Source organism: Enhydra lutris, unplaced genomic scaffold (assembly GCF_002288905.1).
Source record: "Enhydra lutris kenyoni isolate GAN:26980312 unplaced genomic scaffold, ASM228890v2 scaffoldscaffold18, whole genome shotgun sequence".
Taxonomy (NCBI): Eukaryota; Metazoa; Chordata; class Mammalia; order Carnivora; family Mustelidae; genus Enhydra; species Enhydra lutris.
In genome coordinates this window covers 30,540,526-30,550,314 of record NW_019154102.1, presented here as the reverse complement: position 1 = coordinate 30,550,314, position 9,789 = coordinate 30,540,526, and positions in this window count along the sequence as shown.

Here is a 9,789-nt window from a genome sequence, read left to right as displayed (position 1 = left end):
CAATCTTTAGATAAGCTATCTAGCTGATCTTCTGCTACCTGAAGTAGTCTCAGCCTGCTACTTCTCCGCCATCTTGACTCCTCCCTCTGGAAATTGTTTTAATGTCTAAGGACTCAGATCCCTGCCTCTATCTCCTTCAATAAGAAATAAAGCTAAACCGAGATAATGTGTGCAGATTTTGATTTAATAGGGCTGAGTTGTCTGAGAAACATTCAGAAGTTGTGCAGTGGTATTTTGCTTTGGATAAATGGGCAATCAGTTTGTATGTTAGATGAGAGTTAAGGGTTGGAGTACTGGTGAAATCATCACCCATAAAGAAGTAGCAATTAAAACTGAGAAGGTGATTGCTCCTACTGGAGTTGGAATAGCTTGAGAAACAAGAAAACAAAGCTGGGGGTAGAACCATGGAAGTATCTGTAGGTTAAAATTTAAAGTATGTCTCTTTAGACAATGACAGTAAAGTAGAAGAAAAATAAATGTCCAGAAAGTCAAGTGGAAAATTGAGGAGGGGCATTGTTAAAAATACTTTTAAAATATTCAGTTTTATATCAGTTACTAATTATATCAGCTATATAAATATAAACATACCATTTATACTATGTATATATACTATATATATAATATACAATTTATATCAGTTAAAATATTCAGTTTATATATCAGTTACTATTCACATGTTAGGGATATAAAAGAATAAATAATTCTAAATTGAGGACAAGGTGGGAAAGGGGATTAAAACTTAACTTTTGCGATGCCTGGTATCTTTGTCAGTTAAGCATCTGCCTTCAGCTCAGGTCATGATCCCAGGGTACTGGGATCAAATCCCACATCTGGCTCCCTGCTCAGCTGGGAGTCTGCTTCTCCCTCTCCCACTCCACCTGTTTGTGTTCTCTCTCTCTCATTCTTTCTCAAATAAATAAATAAAATTTTTTAAAAAAGTATTAACTTTATAAATAGTTTTGGAAGAATAAAGAATGAAATGAACTTATTGACTTTGATAACTGAATGACCGAAGTTGGTATGCCTACACAGTTCACATTTCCTTCTTTGAAACTTTTTGTTTCAACACACCCTAAGAATATTAATGCAGGATGAAACAACCCTTTGACCATAATAGTTTAGACATGGTGTGACACTTGACCTAGGGGAAACATTTTATATGTATGTGTGTGAGTGTGTGTGTGTATGTGTGTGTGTGTGTGTGTGTATGGTGGTGGTCAGGACAAAACCAATCAAATTTTCTCTCCAGGAAATTTAGATATGGATCCCCGAACAGTTTTAACCATTGAATTATTAGATCTGGGAACAAAGTCCCAAATTCATTAGGGGTAAGTCCAGAATGGACAATATGAAGACTTTAAGCCATGTGCAAACTGAGAGTCCCACAGAGGAAGAAATCAGAGTGTAAGTACTCTGGAATCTGGAAAATATACTAGAGTAAAAATAAATAAATAAATGAGTAAGAGATACCAAAGTAAATATTCAGGAAAATTTTGTACTTCAAATCACAGAGAGAACAGTTTCCTGATGACTCTCCATTTTCCATGACAAATGGACTTAGTACAGTTGGATACCATAGCATTCCCTGTACCATTGCAATACTACTACTACTTGAGTTAGTTTGAACATACTTCAGCTTCTTGTCATAGATATTTATTTGATGAAACTGATTCAGATGTGTACAATTACTATGCTATACACAGACACTGAATCAAAGGTTTTTAGTCTTCTCCTCCGATCTTACTACTTTCTGTAAACAATTAACTTTCCTATCTCAAACTTTTCATTTTGCATATGATATCTTTTCTCCTTTTCCTCCAGTTATGTTTCTGCTGACCTCTGTCCTTCTCAGTCATTGCAATATGACTCAATATTGATTTCTATTGGAAAGTATCTGTGTTTTTGTTACAAACATGCAGTGCAGAGTATTGCACTTTGTCAATTTTAGTCATAAATGGCTCATTAACTCACATCCAATACAATCTCATTTTTACCTTGGTCTATCTTAGTTGGAATAAGTTACCAGAGTGAACTCACATACTGTCTTTATGTAAAGACATCCTATCTATGCTTTTTTACAGGTCTTTAGTTCCACAAAACACTCTCAATAAACAAATAGAGATGAAAAAATCAGTAAGCAGATACCTCATTTTTTTTTTCAAGATCATAAGGATGGGGTTGTCAGTCTCAGACTAGCCATTCCAGTGGCCTCCTTACTAGAGGGAAAGAGCAGTTCCTTCAGTGAGATTGCTCACGTTGGGAAGTTTTTGTTTGTTTGTTTGTTTGTTTGTTTTGTTTTGTTTGTTTTGTTTTTTAATCCCTGACTATTCAACTACAGATGGATTCCCTACAACCTATAAATGTATCAAATATTCTGATTGAGGTCAGTAGGATCATATTCTTATAATTTCAGAGTTTCCTCTCATATTTTCCCCTGACGTTATTTCTCTGGCTTTGAGACTGCTTAGCTTTTGATTTTATCTCCTGACAACTACTGCTGAATTGAGTTTTATAGCTTTTAGAGACCTCTCATTATTCTCCCCTTGGTTCCATAGTTCTAATGATTTTGGTGCATTGCTTCTGGTAATAGACAATCTCTCCTCCTGTTTTAATCCCCAAACCCATGCAGCTCTACTCAGTATTCCTAGTTTCTCCAGTAAGAGAGAGGCATCAAATAGTGGCCAGTTTTCCTACAATGCAAACTTAACCTTTCTCTTTTGACCTCATCTCTTTCAGCTCTGTTTCTCAATAGGCCTCAAGAACATGTGAGTAGTAAAAGCAGAGAGAATGGTTATTTCAAGAAGCAGGCCCATGCTACATTAACCTTGGTCTTATACTGAACTTTACTTGAAAGCAAATGGACTGTTCAATCAGTATTCACAGGATGTTAGCTACTTTTAACCAAGATGATCCTTGTAGATTGAAATATTAATAGTACTAGGTAGCATTCACTGTGTGTTTCACATATTGTAACTCATGAAATCTTCGCAACAGCCCTATGACTTAGATATAACAATTTCCATTGTGCAAATGAGGAAACAGAGGCATAGTGAAATTTAGTAAGGCATCAAAGACTAACTTGTTAGTCAATGTAGAGATAGCTTGAGCAGTAGAGCTTCAGCCACCACAGATTTACTTACTTTGCTTCCAGTTTCTCCTCAAATCGACCAACAAGAGAGCCTCCAGATCATGTAGAACATGGTAGAAAGGTAGAGTAATATGCAGTGACAAGCTCACTGTTCAAGAAATGGGGATAAGCTTATTAATAATTGTTTCCTTTTCTACTTAACAAATGGATTGATGGAGTGCAGCTTATTAATAATTGTTTCCTTTTCTACTTAACAAATGGATTGATGGAGTGCAGCTTAAAAGCTCCAGCAGCAATTTGATCACAGATATTTAGGCATGAAAATCCCTCAGCTACTGCTTGTAGAAGCTCATTGAGAAGGTCATCCTCATGGACTGTTACTCTCACCAAACTGAATAACAAAGCTTCAGAACTGAAGGCATTCCTATGGAAAATATTAGAGCATTTCAGAGGATTCAGAAATTTTTCTAATAATCAAAAGATTCAGAAAAATAAAACAGTATGCTAATTAATGAGAAACATGACAAGGAAAGTCTATTCCCAGCTATTTGTGCTGAGATACAAGAAAGAAAACCCAACCTTAGAAGAAGAAGAGGTTCAAAAACAGGTGAGACAGGCAGGCAAGATACCAGAACTTAAATACCAGAACAAAAGCAGGGTCATGTCTAGGCACAGGTATCAGTTTTCCCAACAGTACACTCCAAGTCCAAAGTAGTCAGTGTAATACTTAGGATTTGTAAGGACATCTGAGGTCAAAGTTTGTGGGAATAAATAAAAGCTAGGTTTCATAGTAGGTAAAAGTTTAATGAAAATAATATGATATGAATTATTTTAAAGAACTAAGACCTTATTCTCAGATAAGAACCTCTTAAAATATAGAATTACCTCAACTTTAACATTTTAACAGCCAAATACACTTCAGAGAGTGAGAAGGGAGTGTTATTAGTAATTAAACAATGACATAAATTGGAATGTCCCAGGTAAACTGATACACATGATCACCTTACTTAAAGGCATAGTAATATGAACAAATTTATATTCCAGTTCATTCCTAAAATGATGTAAAACACTTGAAATAATTAAAACAAATCTGGGCTAGAGGCTGCAATGTCTGAAATTCTAGTCTCAGCTTAGTCACTAGCTAGATATAGAGACCCTGACAAGTCCCATAATTTTTCCAAGCTTTTCTGTGTTTTCCTTCAACATACATGCCAAAGTTTAGAGCTCTGCAGAGGCTCAAATGAGGAAATGCTCTGATTGATAAACAGGATCCCATAAACCTACCAGCATGGGAGGTTTTAAAGGTAGGGGAGATCAGCTGCTGTCTGGATGGATGATTTCAGGGGTATCAGACAGACTCCTTTATGCTCTGAAATATCTCTTCCACTCTGGTATCTGAGGCATAATGTTAAAAGTTAAGGCACTTATTGAAACACATCAGGCAGAACTCATACCAAGGAATTGCACACATATTAATGTGCACCTTAATATAATTTTGACTTCTTTTTTATAAGGTGGATTAATATTGAAATTGGATTTTAAAGGAAATCTAGAATAGAAGCCCCAGGTATCCTCACAGAAGGCTAAAAAGGTATAGAATATGAAGTGATATAAGCTGAAGACAAATTGTCCACACACCAGCATAGCTGGAAGAAGTCTTCCATCAGGAGATATTCACCAAAACGTAATCAATGCCTTTGTCCTCATGACACCAATGATGTTTCTGAAGAGTGAAATATTAATTAATTCACCAAGTTTTCTTGTCTCCACAACTTGGAGTGATTGGTTTGACTGACATTTTCATCTGCTTGATGAAGCTGACCGGTTGATCTGGCATTGCATAGAAGTAGCTTAACATCAGTGATGGGTATGTGGCAGGAAAAACTGGAGTTGATTAATGATATTCACAAAGTGGAAGGCTTTGGTGATTGAATTCCAAAATACTAAATCTCAGAATCTTCCCCTTTGGTCCCAGTCCTTAAGGTTACTGTGTTTGTTGGGTCCTGGAACAGAGGTTATCTGTGAAAGTAGAATGCCAAGAACAGTTTGGAAGAATTCTTTAGTAATATGTTATCAGTTTTATTTAAAATACAGAAGTGTGCAAATGGCTTACCATTATATAATTAAATCTGGTTCAAGTTATTCCTTGTAAAGGATCCTTTCTTCTCTTTTATTCTTCCTTTTTATCTTGCGAGGGAAGCTCACAATCTTGTCAAATCCATGTAACATGTCTAATGTGTAGACATGTTAAGACTTATCACTCTAGATCTGAGAATTTACCTGAGCTGAGCCGAAAGCAGAGGCTTTAACCCACTGAGCCACCCAGGTGCCCCAAGCAAGTATTACTAATATTAATTGATTTCCAATTGAATTCTTTAATATAAAAGATATTAAAATTTAGAGAAATTTTTTCACAAATTCTTCTAGTAAAAATGTAAATGGAAGGAGTTAATTCACGCAATGACTAACTCTTGTAATACAAAATCTAAACTCATAGCTCATGATCTCTAACATGATCTGAACCAGTGGACCATGGAAACAAGTGGGGGAAAGGAGGTAAAATGTGATACTGAACCAGGAAACAAGTGCAGGTAGAGGGCAAGAAGAGACTTACTTGTTTCTACAAGAATGAAAGAGATGCCCATTACAGTAATGGACTTTATTGTACTTGTATAGACACACACACACACACACACACACACACACACACACACACCCAGCCTTTCTTTACTTGTATGCAAGCTGGTTAGTGTGTGTTCTCTATTGAGAGGAAGAAAGCAAACTATGAGAAACAGAGAGAATTAAAGAAGAAAGAAATGTGAAAGATTTGGGCAGACTACATTGTATCTGTCAAATTCCCTATTCTTTGCTGTGAGATTGTTCTTTCAGGTATTCTACTTTCTTAACATAGATTAGCTCTCACCTAAATCCTTCACAGTGCATTTAGAACTAAATAAAGCATTAATATGTTCATCTATGTGAAATGCTCCCTTAACTGTTACCTCCAGCAGTCATTTAACTGAATTTGATATGGAGAACACATTGACATTGTAAAGGTTAATGATCCAATGATTAACAATACTCATTTTCAGAAAATGGCTTTAGTCATTGTTTCATAGAATAAGGGGAACAACAGTTTGTTCAGTAGTCTCCAATGTCCAGGGGGAGTATCTTTCTTTTTATGCTAAAAGTAGAATATTACCATTGTCCTCAAGCACACAAGAGTTCTCACAAATAATATGAAAAATGGCTCCTGTTTTGTCTTCTATATATCAGCACAGAAGGGTCAAATGAAGCAAGAAGGATTTCCCTGGCATAGGAGCAGCCCAGCGGCATATAACTGGAAAGAGTCCAACCAGGTAAACAGAGCTTGGTATCAAGTGTGTGGTAAAAGGTGCATGAGGAGTCCAGAGTCTGGATTTTCAAAGTGAAGTCCATCAGGGAGATGGAGCAGGACAAGACAAGAACTAGAAGAATTAGAAGCAAGAAGAGGCAATATTTGGAGTTCCTTATGTGAGGCAAACATTGCATTACAATCATAAGTAAAAAGAAGTGTAAAAAAGTTGAATCCCAGACAAATATTAGAAGACTTCAATTTTTAAAAAGTGAGTGCGCATTTTTAGGAAAGGAGGAATCATTCTTTAGTAATCCTTGAGTTCAATATAAAAGATCAGCCTTATTGCCACTATTTATTAAGCACTTCCTATATGCCAAATTATCAGTTTTTTTCTATGTATCTTATTTAATATTCCCCCCAATCCATAAAGTATCTGTTATAATCCTCACATTACAGACAAAGAACAACCAAGACAGAGCAGTGAAATGGCTTATCGAAGCTTACAGCTACAAGGTGGCCGATTGCTTACTCATACTACTGGTTTTGATGACAAAGGCTAAGTGTAAAACCTCCATTCGATAGGAATGTACTAGTTCTATGATTCTTCCTTCACTGTGGATATTGTTGTCATTGCCATAACAAGTGACAACAGCAGCAGCATTATCATCATCAACTTCATCTTTATCATGTCATACAGGCCTATTCCCTAATTTTTTTCCTTTTCCATGAGTCTTTTTTTTTTAATATTTTATTTATTTGACAGACAGAGATCACAAGTAGGCAGAGAGGCAAGCAGAGCGAGAGGAGGAAGCAGGCTCCCTGCGGAGCAGAGAGCCCGATGCGGGGCTCGATCCCAGGGACCTGGGATCATGACCTGAGCCAAAGGCAGAGGCTTAACCCACTGAGCCACCCAGGTGCCACTTCCATGAGTCTTTTGCTGGTAGTCTCCAAAAGGTAATATTCCTCACCAAGAACCATGGCTGTTATAACAAAAGTTACCTAAGAAATAGCATACTCTTTGGAAAATTATTATTCATTGCAGTTTCCAGTTATAAAGACAAAAGCTGTCTGGGTGTATGAAGTGGAATTTAATCAAAAGATTTGGAAAGCTGAGGAGACTTATTAGGTGAGAACAAGGTTCTTCAATGATGAGCAACAGTTGAAAGGACTAAAGAACCATGGATACAATTCTAAGAACCTGAGATCATCTAGAGGGACATCCATGCAAGATGGGACCACAGAAAGGGTAGATCAAGCTGCCAAGCATCCCCCTATAATTTTACCTGAAGCACAAATAAGACCTGAATCACCTCCAAAGATACCAACTGAAGCAGAATGAGGTGACCAGAAATGCCCTCACTAGCAAACTCTCATTACTGCCTCTTTGGCTCAGCTTGGATGGAAAGCAGCTCACCCAGGAACATGGGAGACTAAATGTGCAGGGTTACCACCTTGCCCCACTGAATGGGGTAGAGAGAGGTTGAGGAGTAGGATCTGAGCACAAACAGGATAATAATGGCACAACACACTTCAAATGATGGTTGCATATCCCTTTTGAAGGATCCATCATCAAGTCTCCCAAAGTGATTTTTTTTAAAGATTTTATTTATTTATTTGACAGACAGAGATCACAAGTAGGCAGAGAGGTAGGCAGGGCAGTACAGGGGGATGGGAAGCAGGCTCACTGCCAAAGCAGAGAACCCGATGTGGGGCTCAATCCCAGGACCCTGGGATCATGACCTGAGCTGAAGGCAGAGGCTTTAACCCACTGAGCCACTGAGGCGCCCCCCCAAAGTGAATTTTTTATGAACCAAATAATCTGTATTAGTTTCTTATCATAGCTAGAAATTACCTCAAGTTTTTTTATGAAGATTTTTATTTATTTATTCGACAGAGAGAGATCACAAGTAGGCAGAGAGGCAGGCAGAGAGAGAGGAAGGGAAGCAGTCTCCCTGCTGAGCAGAGAGCCCGATGCAGGGCTCAATCCCAGGACCCCAGGATCATGACCTGAGCCGAAGGCAGAGGCTTAACCCACTGAGCCACCCAGGTGCCCCTTACCTCAAGTTTTTTAACTCACAGATCCAAAGGTCAGAAGTCTAAAATGGATCTCACTGGATTGAAAAACAAATAAAACCTGTTGGCAGGTCTGCATTTCTTTTTGGAGTCTCTAGGGAAGAATTTCTTTCCATTCCTACCTTATAGAGACTGTCCACACTCATAGTTCATAGCCCCCTTCCATTTTCAAAGACAGGAAATCTCCTTCTTGATCTCTGACTTGTTGACTCTCCTCTCATGTCTCCCTTTTAGGGACCTACCCACCTAAAGTCTCTAGTGACTATATTAGGCCTACCTGGATAACTCATGATTAGCTAATTAGCAACCTTAATTCTATTATCTACTTAATTAGACTTTTCCAGGTGAGGTAAGATAGTCACAGTTTCTGGGGATGATGAGAGCATGGATATCTTGGTGGGAGTATGCATTATTTTGTTTATCACATAACTTTTCAAATGTACCATTTCAAATATAATCTCTGGTTTTGTTAAAAATCCACTGTGATTGGGGCGCCTGGGTGGCTCAGTGGGTTAAAGCCTCTGCCTTAGGCTCAGGTCATGATCCCAGGGTCCTGGGATTGAGCCCTGCATCGGGCTCTTGGCTCGGCAGGGAGCCTGCTTCCCCCTCTCTCTCTCTGCCTGCCTCTCTGACTACTTGTGATCTCTGTCTCTCAAATAAATAAATGAAATCTTAAAAAAAAAATCCACTGTGATTTTAGTAACAGGGAGAAAACTCATTTTATTAATGTTGGTGAAATTTTGTTGAAATTGATCAAAGTCCTTACCAAATCTTCAATGGCATTTTAGTACCTACATATCATTTTAGCTGCTTGGAAGATTATGTTCCTTTTTTGCCCCCCCCAGAATTTTCATTGTTCCTGACAGCCAGACACGCTCATGATTGACTTCTGTTTAAGCAAGGTGTCACTATTTCAAGCACCAGAATTGAATAAAATGAATACCTGCTTTACTAGTAAATTTAGATAACTGCATATTAGTATAACAAATTAGTTCAGCACAAATGGATTTTATTTTGTTTGTTGATCACTGTTGCTCAATTGTTTTGGCAAGTATCCTGGAACTGACAGTGGCTGCTTCTGAAAACTAACCTATACTCTGGAGTCTAATTTAGGGTCCTTTCCTTAGAAGTAGGTTCCAGGTTCTAATTCTCACATTGAAATCCTGGTCTCTCTCCCAAATTCCTGCGTGGCAATGTAATCTGTGAAGCACTGAGAAATACCATTTGTCTCTTTCTCGAAATTCTCTTTTGAACATACACTTTTTCTGATAATTAGATCGGTAGCTAGAAA